Consider the following 14437-nt stretch of genomic DNA (forward strand, 5'->3'; position numbering starts at 1 on the left):
CATTTGACTAAATACACTTCACTTCATCTAATCATTCACTTCACTGGGGGTGAGTTGCTAAAATATATAATTTTTAAAAATCTTGAATGTAATTTTAAAAATCAAAAAAGTCATTTGGAATCTTGAAACCTAAAGGTACTGTCACACTTAGCGATGCACCAGCGATCCCAACCAGCGATATGACGCGGTCAGGATGGCTGGTGCATCACTAAGTGGTCGCTAGTGAGCTGGCACACAGGCAGATCTCACCAGCGACATAGCAGGGGTCGGGGGTCGCTACTTACCTGTCAGACGAGGCGATCCTGATATCCTCCCGCCCGCGTCCACGCGTCGCTCGTCGGCGCCACAGGAATCCCAGCAGGAAGCTGACGACGAGAAACGGTCCAGGACGTTCTCGCGCGATCAGCGATAACCAGCGGGGGAGCGGTCGGAGGTAAGTATCACACATAGCGATATCGCTAGCAATATCGCTATAACGTCACAAAACCAGTGACGTTATAGCGATATTGCTAGTGATATCGCTTAGTGTGACAGACCCTTAACACTGTTCTCGTTTGAAGAGAGGTCAATTTGGGGGATATTATTGGATATAAAAATAACTTTTATATAGACTTATCGGGATACAAGTTAGTGGCTTTTTTTACAAAAACATATGTCCCCCTGTTAAAAACATTAAAGCTCCACTCCAGCTTGTAATCTACGTTCCCTGAGCCTAATCTTGTACTTACAACAAGCTGCTGTCTTCATCTCTTCCCAACTCCGTTCCAGTCTCGCTATCTTGTGACTGCAACTTCTGACTGACCGGAAGTCAAAGTTAACGGATGCATGATCTCAATGCAAGTCTATGAAAGCCAGAACAAGGCTCTTATAGACTTACACTGAGTTGTGACTTTTGGATCACTCCAGTGATCCGACAGGTCACAAACTGGTGGAGACCAGCAGGAACTGCGTCAGAAAGAGCTGAAGACTTTGGCTGGTAAGAATAAGAATAGGGTCAGGGAATTTAGATTAGTATCGCTATTCCAGCACTGCAATAAAAAAAAACACTTGAGTGGTGCTTTAACTTTTGTTGATAAAATGCTAAAAATATATACGGTATGTATACTCTTAATTTGACAGCAAGTTAATTTGATACCAAAGGTAGGTGATAGATAGATAAATATGTGATATCATCAGATAAAATCAAGACCAATGGGGTCCAATGGCCAAAATATAACTTTGAATATCTCTAGTATTGCCTAAAGGGGTACTTATCGCTACCCTGGATGTGGCACCCAATGAATGAGGATGGCGTTTCGGAATACTAGTTGTCATCTTACCCTTATAGACACTGGTATTCCTTAAGGTCTATTCTATCCTATTTATAACTAGAAAATATAAATATTTATCATCCACACTTGGAATCTGATTAATATTGTTAACAAACTTAGGGTATATTGGTATATTGTTTAGGAGTAAAGGTCTTTAATAGTGGGAATATATGCCTGTATACAAGATCCTTCTAAACACTTATGACTCTTGGGACCTGGATATAGTCTGTAGTTAATATATGGGATGATTTTGAGTGAAATGTGTGGAAAATATCTGATTAATATGTTTTATTGTATGTACCTACAACCGCAAATAAATATTATTATTTATGTTTGACCTTTTTTCTCTGTACAATATTCGGGCATTTTCTGAGAGTAGAAAGTGAGTGTGAGAGATGTGGTGTTAGTAACCAATGACCATGGTAAATGTTACTTTGCAGGTTTGTTGTCTCTTTTACTCTACCTTAGGTATTGTTTTCGAATGTTCGTCTCATGTTGGGCAAAAATGATACTTATCATAACTGATTTTAACAAGCAGCTCAATATTTCAAACACGTATTTGTGGGGGTTTTACTTGAACACCTAAGAAAATTAGTACTCAATGAATTGTGATTTTTTTTTCTCTAATTTTAACTAATGTAATAAAAATAACCATGTATTATTAAAAAAAATATTTTTTTAGGAATTTTTATGTTACTGCATGTTCTTTTAAGGAAAACTCAGGACAGATTTACAAAATTTTGTAAAATAGACTAACTTAGCTCATGACTAGAGATGAGCAAATATTTCAATGTTCGGTTCTTGATTACGTTCGCCGAATTTGCAATATTTGCCTATTTATTTGAAAAATATTCGCCAAACATAACCGAATGCCATTCAAGTCAATGGGAGGCAAAAACAAATGCATGCACAACAGCTTCAAACGGCCCCAAAAGCTGCCAAAACATATCAAATTAGGAAAAGACACCAGGAAAGTGGCCTCAATTCACCCACAGTACAAACTGTAGCATGGCACTGCAGAATTTTTTGGGGGCCTGTGGATAAGGCGTCGATAACAGACTAGATGCTACAAACAACTTGAAAGTGAGATGTCCTCTACTGTGTGATGTTAGTAACTGAACAATTTTTTTTTAGCGTGGGTGACGCCTGTATAACCTAGAAGATATGCGCCAAACAATTTCAAAATCGGATTTAGCATGCTGTATCACTTTTGTAAAACCCCAAAAATGTTGTTTTTTTATGTGACACAGTTCTGCACACACAACAATTTCACTGCTACAAAATGACAACGTGGGATATGGCGGGCAGTATCACGTTTAGCAAGGGAAAAAAATATTTTTTTTATGTGAGTGAGGTTGGCAGACAGCTTAATTTCAACTCCAAAAATTACAACGTGGGATATGGTGGGATGTATCACATTTACCATTTTTTATTATTATTATTTTATGTTTTCATGTGCATGAGCTATTCAGACTGTGGAATTTCACCTGCACTAAATAACAAAGTGAGATATAGCATGGTGAATCACAGTAGCAACTGCAGAAAAAAAAAATTTCAGGCACAACAGCTCAAATCACAGAACAATGTCACCACATCACTAAATGACAAAGTGGGATATGGCATGCTGTTTCACATTTAGCCTGCGAAAAAAAATAAGATTTAGAGCGGTATACTCGAGCATGGAGCACAATAGAATCAGTGCACAACACACTTGTATGACATGTGCCCTGCTGGCTTTGTCTGTGGACCTCAGTAATGGCAAAAAATAGATATATGTATATTGCTGGAAGGTCGATTTCACAGCCACACAGGAGACTAGTTAGCTAAACTATCTGACTAAGAAACAACCGCCTAGTTAACTAGCTAAAATCTAGCTAACAGTGCCAGCATCAGGAGCAGTCTCTGCGCTATTACAGTGTCAAAATGTCGCTAAAACAAGATGGCCGCTTCTTACATGGAGAGGGACATGCGATTTCAACAGCCAATGACACAATCCTTTGTGTCAGGACATTATGAATGTTTCCTGCGCCCTGATTGGCTAGTCACAATGTGCACACATAAAGTTAGAAAAAGAAAATGACAGTTTACAAGCAAGAGGAACAGAGAGCTCAGATTAATAACAATATTATGGCAAGTACTATATGCACTGCCATGGTGCTTGAAAGTTATATAAATGTGAAAATATCTGAAACGAACATTTCATGGGAGGAAGTCCACCAACATAATAGAATTGAAGATATTTTGTAGGGGAGAATGGGCTAAAAATCCTCCAAGCCCATGTGCAGGACTAATCAGCAATTACTGGAAATATTTAGATGCAGCTATTTCTGCACAAGAGAGGTCACATCACATGCTGAAAGCAAAGATTCACAAATTTTTGCAATTCATAGAAATGTGATATTACATAAAAAAAATCACAGCAGCACAGTGGCTCAATGGTTAATACTGTAGCCTTGAAGCGCTAGGGTCAAATCCCACCAAGAACAACATCTGCATTGTGTATGCTCTCCCCATATTTGCTTGAGTTTTTCCAGGTTCTCCAGTTTCCTCCCACATTGCAAATACATAATAGTAGGGAATTTAGATTCTTTGCCCCAATGGGGACAGTGATGATATCTGTACAGTAAAATAAATAACATCCCTGGTATCTTGAAGATGCGTGTGTACTAGAGAGGAGTGAAACACTTTAAAGCAAGTTCCAGTTAAGCAGTGGAGCACCGTTGGGAAAGAGAATATATTACCAACTCACTCAGCCTTGACAAGCCTGAAATCGTAAATATTTAGAATATGGCTACACTAAAATAAATATTTCTTGTAAAAAAAAAAGCCTATATAAATTTGTTGTTACCATAGTTCACAGAATCAAGATAACGCATTATTTGTGCACAACGATGAAAGCTGTTTTAAACATAGTAACATAGTTTTGAAGGCTGAAGGAAGACCTTATGTCCATCTAGTTCAGCCTATTTTTAGTGCAGCTGTTCTGCATTGTTGATCCTGGGGAAGGCAAAAAACCCACAGAGTAGAAGCCAATTTTCTCCATAGGGAAAAAATTCCTTCCCGACTCCTAAGCTGGGTCATCCATCTACCTATAATATTATGTTATTCGTAACCTTCTATACTGTTACTCACAAGAAAAGCATCCATTCCTTTCCTAAATTCATTCAGTGAGTTGGCCATCACCACTTCCTCAGGAAGAGAATTCCAGACCCTCACTGCTCTTACCGTGAAGAACCCTCTTCTATGCTGGTGCAGAAATTGTCTTTCCTCCAAACGAAGAGAATGCCCCCTTGTTCTTGTCACAGTCCTTGGTACAAACAGTTCATTGGAGAGATCTCTGTATTGCCCTCTGATATACTTGTACATATATATTAGGTCTCCCCTAAGTCTTCTCTTTTCTAGAGTAAATAGACCTAATTTTGATAACCTTTCTGGGTATTGTAGTGAACCAACTCCATTTATCATTTTAGTAGCCCGCCTTTGAACCCTTTCAAGTTCAGTAATGTCTTTCTTGAGCACCGGCATCCAAAATTGCACACAATACTCCAAGTGTGGTCTGACGAGTGATTTGTACAGAGGGAGAATTATGTTTTCATCTCGTGTCCCCAGACCTCTTCTAATACATCCCATGACCCTATTTGCTTTGGTGGCAGCTGCCTGACACTGGGCACTCCAATTTAGCTTCTTATTGACTAAGATGCCTAAGTCTTTTTCCATGTCTGATTTCCCCAGCAGTTTCCCATTTAGTAAGTAATTGTAGCATCTGTTTCTCCTTCCCATGTGCATAACCTTACACTTATCTGTGTTAAACCTCATTTGCCATTTTTCAGCCCAATTCTCCAATTTACTCAAAATTGTTTATAAAGAAGTCCCCAACTGTGTGTTAACTGCTTCCTGACCACCCATAGACTTTATATGTCCAAGTGGTCCTGATCCTACTCTGAAGTGACATTCTAAAAAGTCAGTGCATTGTGATGCATCTACACATGATCATGTAGCTATGGTAGCGGAGATCCAGCTGTCAGAGATAGCCTGAGTCCCTTAGAGAAGCAACCAATGGTTTATAACTCTCTGTATCTTCTGTATCACTTTAGTCAGTCACCATGTGTCGTTCACATCATGTGGTTAACAGCTAAGGGTGGAGTTCCACTCAACCGGCAGCTGTTAACCACATAAATCCCGGTGTCAATCACTGACAGCGGGATTTAATGTGCACAAGCCAAAAGCATGTTGTTCATCCCGCCCATTGGCGCCCCAGTCATGTGATCGCAGTTCACCGATTGGTTGTCAGGAAAACTGGGGGTCTGCTGATGACCCCCATTACAATACTCCTGTGAACTCCAATTCGTGGCTGGCGTTCATAGGAGATTGTGATTTTGGATGAGCGCAGCTTCAAGTCTTCTAAGGGGACTATTAAATAAAGTAAAAAGTTTAAAAAAAAAGCCAAAAAACTTCAAATCACCTTCCTCTTGCCTCATTGAAAGTAAAACAATAAAAAAATACACATATTTGGTATGGCTGTGTTTCATAAAAGTCCGATCTATCAAAATATAAAGTAAATTAATCTGATCGGTAAACGACGCAACAAAAAAAAAATCAAAATGCAAGAATTATGTTTTTTTGTCGTACACAACATTGCAAAAGAATGCAAAGAGGCGATCAAAACATTGTATCTACCCCAAAATGGTATCAATTAAAACGTCAGTTCAGGGCGCAAAAATGACCCAGATCATGAAATATGCAAATTTCTGAATTTTTTTTCACCACGTAATTATAAAAAAACTGTACATGTTTTGCATCTGTGTACTCATACTGACATGGAGAATCATGCTGCCAGGTCAGTGTTACCATATAGTGAACATGGTAGATTAAAAAAAAAAAAAATAACAATGACAAAATTGCACTTTTTTGCAATTTCAACCCATTTGGATTTTTTTTCCTGTTTTCCAGTACGCTTCATGGTAAAATCAAAAGGTGTCATTCAAAAGTACAACTCACCCAAAAAAAAAAACAAGCCCTCATACAGCTATATTGATGGACAAATTTAAAAAAAAAAAAAGGTACGGCTCTTGGAAGAAGGGGAAGAAAAAGCAAAAATGAAAAACACAAAATGGTCCCAAGTAAAGGGGTTAAATTAACAACAATAGAAGTTTTATTCCATACACTCAAAAACGGACATGTCTCCATGATTTTTTTACAGACCACTAGGTTCGCTAAAAAACACGTACGTATGAACAGCTCCATAGATAATAATGGGTACGTGTTGTATCCATGAAAATCACAGATAGAACTCGTACGTGACCCACGGATGTCTGAATGTGGCAAGAGTGTGAGGATGATCATTATTTGGTTGGCTAATTTCAAGAACCAATAACTTCAATTTCTTTTGTATTCATAATAAATTGTCTATGTGCAATTTAATCATATCACAAAGATTCCTCTAGAAGGAATTACAACTTTCGGAAAAGAGATATGTCATAAATTCTGATGACGATTCCATTCTGTGGAACAATCTTTTTGCCCATGGACAGCTACAGATTGTTGTTTAGTTCTGTACACCGCCCATGACTATATGACTTTACAGTATATTCACTCTTCACCATATCTTATCATTTGAGAATTACTGGAAAAAAAAACTAAGTAGCAATTTTCAACAGAAAACTCTCTTGTCTAAATTACAAACAGTTAATATTTTTTTACAGCCATATTTATTAACTCATAATTACGCACAAAGATTAGAAGAAAAGTGGTATCTGTCTATATTCAGGAAAATTAGCAGCATTTACTGTGAACTGTCAATTGAGGACAGTTACAATCACAGTAAGGCCACATTCATACCTTCACTATTTCATCAGTATTTGTAAGCCAAAACCAGGAGTGGGTGATAAATACAGAAGTGGTGACGTGTTTCTATTATACTTTTCCTCTGATTGTCCCACTCTTGGTTTTGGCTTACACATACTGATGGGAAATACTGACCAAATACTGAATGAAGGTGGGAATGTGGCCTAACCTGTGTAATATACTCCATATTGAATGAATCCATTTTTTTCGTTGACAGTGGAAAAGTGTAAAAAGTTCCCTCTTTATATGCTATGTCCAAAAATTTACGAAGGACGGCAATCCTTGTGTCATGTGTTCTAAAGCTGGGTTTACAATGGAAGATTTCATCACGCAATGAGCGCAAATCGACAATATAACAAGTTCATCGACGTTCGTTTATGGACCTTTTACTTGGGCCAAAGCAATCTGTATGAGAGATGAATGAATATTAAAAGGGTTCTCTGTTTTCAGAAAACCAATTTGTTTAGAAGATGCAAATTTGTCTTAATCACCCTCCCCAGGTCCGGCACTGAGACTCCACCGCTACAATGGTGTCTTTTGTTGTCTGCAGCCCTGATGTAATGTCAACAGCACAGCAGCAAATGAGTGAGAGAAGCGACTCGTGCCAACAACTCGCTCAGACCTCAACGTGACGCCATCAGTGCAGACACTGGGAGCAGCCTGGGAGACTGAGAAGGCAATTGTCAGTGTTCCCCCCCAATGGCCATAGACTATTCAAATGGTAGATGGACTAGGTGCTCCGTATGTTATAACATTCACACACACATATTATATATATATATATATAGACAGGGTGGGACATTTATATGGATACACCTAAATAAAATGGGAATGGTTGGTGATATTTGGTGATATCAACTTCCTGTTTGTGGCACATTAGTATATGGGAGGGGGGAAACTTTTCAAGATGGGTGGTGACCATGGCGTCCATTTTGAAGTCAGCCATTTTGGATCCAACTTTATTTTTTCTAATGGGAGGAGGGTCATGTGACACATCAAACTTATTGAGAATTTCACAAGAAAAAAAAATGGTGTGCTTGGTTTTAAAGTAACTTTATTCTTTCATGAGTTATTTACAAATTTATGACCACTTATAAAATGTGTTCAAAGTGCTGCCCTTTATGTTGGATTGTCAATGCAACTCTCTTCTCCCACTCTTGACACACTGATAGCAACACCACAGGAGAAATGCTAGTCTAAGGGGGTCTGATTCCTTGTAGGAATGCCCGGACCGGACACCCATAATGTGTGGTGGTGCACCATCTTGCTGGAAAAACTACACACTATAACTATACACTGTGTATGTATATATATATATATATATATATATATATATACAGTGGGGCAAAAAAGTATTTAGTCAGTCAGCAATAGTGCAAGTTCCACCACTTAAAAAGATGAGAGGCGTCTGTAATTTACATCATAGGTAGACCTCAACTATGGGAGACAAACTGAGAAAAAAAAATCCAGAAAATCACATTGTCTGTTTTTTTTTTTTTTTATTTGCATATTATGGTGGAAAATAAGTATTTGGTCAGAAACAAGCAATCAAGATTTCTGGCTCTCACAGACCTGTAACTTCTTCTTTAAGAGTCTCCTCTTTCCTCCACTCATTACCTGTAGTAATGGCACCTGTTTAAACTTGCTATCAGTATAAAAAGACACCTGTGCACACCCTCAAACAGTCTGACTCCAAACTCCACTATGGTGAAGACCAAAGAGCTGTCAAAGGACACCAGAAACAAAATTGTAGCCCTGCACCAGGCTGGGAAGACTGAATCTACAATAGCCAACCAGCTTGGAGTGAAGAATTCAACTGTGGGAGCAATAATTAGAAAATGGAAGACATACAAGACCACTGATAATCTCCCTCGATCTGGTGCTCCACGCAAAATCCCACCCCGTGGGGTCAGAATGATCACAAGAACGGTGAGCAAAAATCCCAGAACCACGCGGGGGGACCTAGTGAATGAACTGCAGAGAGCTGGGACCAATGTAACAAGGCCTACCATAAGTAACACACTACGCCACCATGGACTCAGATCCTGCAGTGCCAGACGTGTCCCACTGCTTAAGCCTGTACATGTCCGGGCCCGTCTGAAGTTTGCTAGAGAGCATTTGGATGATCCAGAGGAGTTTTGGGAGAATGTCCTATGGTCTGATGAAACCAAACTGGAACTGTTTGGTAGAAACACAACTTGTCGTGTTTGGAGGAAAAAGAATACTGAGTTGCATCCATCAAACACCATACCTACTGTAAAGCATGGTGGTGGAAACATCATGCTTTGGGGCTGTTTCTCTGCAAAGGGGCCAGGACGACTGATCCGGGTACATGAAAGAATGAATGGGGCCATGTATCGTGAGATTTTGAGTGAAAACCTCCTTCCATCAGCAAGGGCATTGAAGATGAAACGTGGCTGGATCTTTCAACATGACAATGATCCAAAGCACACCGCCAGGGCAACGAAGGAGTGGCTTCGTAAGAAGCATTTCAAGGTCCTGGAGTGGCCTAGCCAGTCTCCAGATCTCAACCCTATAGAAATCCTTTGGAGGGAGTTGAAAGTCCGTGTTGCCAAGCGAAAAGCCAAAAACATCACTGCTCTAGAGGAGATCTGCATGGAGGAATGGGCCAACATACCAACAACAGTGTGTGGCAACCTTGTGAAGACTTACAGAATACGTTTGACCTCTGTCATTGCCAACAAAGGATATATCACAAAGTATTGAGATGAAATTTTGTTTCTGACCAAATACTTATTTTCCACCGTAATATGCAAATAAAATGAAAAAAAAACAGACAATGTGATTTTCTGGATTTTTTTTTCTCAGTTTGTCTCCCATAGTTGAGGTCTACCTATGATGTAAATTACAGACGCCTCTCATCTTTTTAAGTGGTGGAACTTGCACTATTGCTGACTGACTAAATACTTTTTTGCCCCACTGTATATATACACACACACAGTACAGACCAAAAGTTTGGACACACCTTCTCATTCAAAGAGATGCTTGCATAATTGCTCAAACAAATAAAATATAAATATATTTATCCCAAATGGTGAACGCTGAAACATTAAGAAAATAAAACTGAAACTCCAGAATTGGCTTTTTTTGATCACCACAATTTCCACCAAATAAGCAATAAAACGTGATCAAAACATATCCAAATTGTTAGCAATAAATACATCTGCTTAACACACAACAAAGAAGCCCTCGTTCAAGTCCATTAATGGAACAATTAAAAATTGCAAGTATCAGAAAAAATGGTGACCAATTTTTTCTTTTTTACGACGTTCTGAATTTTTTAACTTAAGTATAAGACAACCTTAAAAGTTCAACACCGTTATAATGGTACTAATCTGGAGAATCATGTTGTCAGGTCATTTTTACTGCTAAATTAATTGCATAAAAACAAAAAACAATTCCCATTGGTGTTTTTGTTTTTTTTACCATTTCACCGCACTTGAAATTTTTTACCCATTTTTCAGTACATTCTATGGTAAAATAAATGGTGTCATTAAAAATGATATCTTATTTCACAAAAACGTAAGTGCTCATATGCCTATGTGAAAAGTTGAAAAAGGTATGGCTCTTGGAAGAAGGGGGAGGAAAAAAATAAAGGCGCAAATATGAAAAATTGCCTGGATTTCATGAGGTTAATTTGATGGGGGAGTTTAATATATTGAAAACTATGTAATATAATATTTTTTTTTCTTTTCGTCCCTTTGTATTGTTGATTCTGTTATATGGCCTGGTTTATATTCAACTGATATCCAAACATCCAGAAGCAAAGGTTAAACACAATTAAACCATTACCTGTCAGTGGTAGCACAGTAGTTGCCATGTCACCAGGACATTAATAAACCTTTTAAAACCTTTTATGACATTATTACTCATGTAGTCATTTCTGTAGCTGATGCAGGACTAGCTATCAGTTTAATTTTAAGTATCTTTTTATTATTTTAAACATCACAAACATTGGTGACTTTATGTCTTTTAACAGCTATCTCAGGTACAAATGAGAAACAGTCTACACTGCGTAGGGTGCTGTTTTAGCAAAAAGTAATGAAACAGATATTTAAGATATAAGTGAGTATCGAGCGCAAATATAGTATTGTACAGTGTGTTCAAAAACGTATTAAACTGGTTGTGCAGAAAGCCGAAAATTAGACATGTGGTAATACTTCTTATCTAGACATTTGACCAACTTTATTAATACAGGAATGAGTAGAACGGATTTTTGAGGGATTCCAGTGTAGTGGAAAAAGGGCTGCTGCTGGTGGAGGTCTAAGAATTATGAGTTGGCTTAGGGTGTTTGGAGAAAAAGTTGAGAGGGGGCCTGTTCTGGGAAGACAGCGGAGTTTCAAGCCAAACAGAGTTAATTAATTGAAGACTTTTTGTCAAAATATTTGTAATAGGTTGAAGTCCAACCAAATATATAAGAGGGTTCTCTTGGCTGAATTGCATCTCCAGCACACATCGCTTTGGGACAGCACGTTTATTTTAGTTTAATCAAAGTCAGATATCACCTGGAGACTATTTTATAAGAACTCTTCTTGTGAATGCATACAGCAATAGGTGGCTTTTTCGGCCTGTAGACAAATGTTTGATTTGTAGGGGTGATAAAATGAAGCTAAAAGGGTTGTCCCATTTAAGAAAATCTTGGTACCCATGAGTCTCTACCACTGTTTCTGATGTCTGGTACTGGATATCGTGTTCACGTCATGTCAAAAGAGCGGTAGCCAATCTGTGAGCTCAGCAGTTGTAAGAGGGGCATTCCATCTACACGAGCAAAGTCCCCAAGCTCACTAATTGGTTGCCATGCTGCTGACTTGATAACAGCACCGCATCTAATTATGGGCAGAGGGAGCAGGGGGGATTCTGAAAGGGGGAAACCTCTTTAATATCTTGTTTCCATTCTGGCAAAGTGAAGGACGCTATTGGTGGAGAGAGAGGCTGTATGTCTACTTATCAGATAAATGAGCTTTCTAGGGGTCTTCTATTCGGCCCAGAGCTTCTCAGGCAAGGTGAAATCCCTGGGTTGTTCGATTGTTGGATATAAATGACCGATAGCTTTACCAAGATAAGCATATTGCATGATAGTTAAGGTGGAACAGTTTAATCTTGGCTGTTTTGAGGAAAATGAGTGGAAGGTATCATCGGGTCCTAACATGTCCTTGTAAAGTAAGGTACAGTTTCTAATGCTGAGAAAGATAAATTTCAGCTCACCTTTTGTAAGTTCATGAGAACTGATTGAGAACTCCGAGCACAGACACGTCTCTGCCAAGATGTATATTTAAATCCAAGAAAGAAAGGGAAGGTCCATCTCCAAGAGATAAAATCCAGAATTTTTATTGAATCACATTTAAAAATAAATTCATGGCTACTTGTGATCAGATATCGGTAAACAAATGAAGTTACCGCATAGGGATATTCCCAAAGTCTCTGAACGCGTTTCGAGCGCAAGTGCTCTTAGACTCAGAGTAGCTGTGGAATATCAGTTGGGCAACATATAAAATTCAATCACAGGTGATAAAAATCATCTAATCAAGAGTGCACAGTTTATAAATATTATATAATGTGAAAATAAAAGAAAAGAAGAGAAAAAAAAAGGAAAGAAAAGAAAAAAAGAATAAAGGAAAAAAAAACATATACCATAATACATAAAAAATATATACTTAATAGTGCAACGTAAATTCCTTTCTTAAAGTCGGACAGTCACTATTTTTATGAATAGGGGAATTGGACTTAATAAGTGTGTCCCTTGATTTTTTATTCACAATATTTGCAGCACTCTCAATAGTCCAATTGGGATAACCCCTTTTATTTAAATGATTTTTAATAGAAAAAAATTATTTTTTATAGTTGTCCTCAGTGCTACAATTTATATTAGCACGTGTAAGTTCTCCTACAGGGATAGCTTTGATGGTATGGGCTGGATGGTAACTATGAGCATGAAGAATGGTATTACCTGCAGTTTTCTTTCTGTAGGTGGCAGTAGAGATACATTGATGTGGTTTTCCCTTTAAACAGAGGTCCAAAAAAGATATACTATGTGAGTCACAAAAATAGTTAAAATTTAAATTAAATTGATTCAAATTAATTTAATCTATAAACATAGGAATAGTATTAATGTCCCCCTTCCAAATCAATAACAAATCATCTATATACCTAGCATACCATTTAATATGGTCAGAGAAAAGCTTTAGCTAGTCTTAAATCCAATCATCAAATTCCCCTATTCATAAAAATAGTGACGGTCAGACTTTAATACTCACATATAGTCCTTATTATAATCAAATTCGTAGGATCATCAATAACAATTTACATATTTTATGCAAAGATGATACCATGAATGAATTATTGAAAGATGGTAATAAAATAATTTCCAGAAAGGCAATAACGTTAGGCAATAGTTTGTCACCTAGTTTATATTGTTCAGAAGAATCTTACAATAGTGATAAAGGTAACTGGTTATCCACATTTGGATACCACAAGTGTGGTCAATTACCATGTAAAACTTGTCGTTTTTCATCTAAAACTCTATCTTTTTCTAATTCTGCCAATAATAAAGTATATAAAATTAAAGAGTTTTTAAATTGCAACTCAAATTAGGTTATCTATATTGCTGAATGTACTAAATGCGATTTAAAATATGTAGGATCAACTATCCGCAAATTAAAGGCGAGAATATGTGAACATCTATATGATGTTGGGCAAAATACCACCAGAAATGTTTCTAATTTATCAAAGCATTTTATTTCTGTCCATAATAGGGATTTATCTGGCATGAAGATTTATGCAGTGGAAAGGATTAGAAGGATTGTACGAGGCGGAGATAGAGAAAAATTCTTAAGAAACCGGGAGGCATATTGGATTTATATGCTTGATACACGTGTTACCTTGGGATTAAACCTGAGAAAGGAATTTATGTTGCACTATTAAGTATATATTTTGTATGTATTATGGTATATGTTTGTTTTTTCCTTTTTTCTTTTCTTTCCTTTTTTTTCTCTTCTTTTCTTTTCACATTATATAATTTTTATAAACTGTGCACTCTTGATTAGATGATTTTTATCACCTGTGATTGAATTTTATATGTTGTCCAGCTGATATTCCACAGTTTCTAATACTTGGAGAGAGTGTTTTATAACCTTTTTCTAATGGAAATTGGTAATAATTTCATATTTGCTTTACTGGAATGGGAAAGGGAAAGCAGTGATTTCTCCTGCTTCAAATCCATAGCGTTGGGTAAGCCAAAAGGCTGTGTTTGGCCGACAGTATAT

The sequence above is a fragment of the Dendrobates tinctorius genome, unplaced genomic scaffold (genome assembly GCF_039654945.1).
Source record: "Dendrobates tinctorius isolate UK_male_01 unplaced genomic scaffold, ASM3965494v1 ptg000070l, whole genome shotgun sequence".
NCBI lineage: Eukaryota > Metazoa > Chordata > Amphibia > Anura > Dendrobatidae > Dendrobates > Dendrobates tinctorius.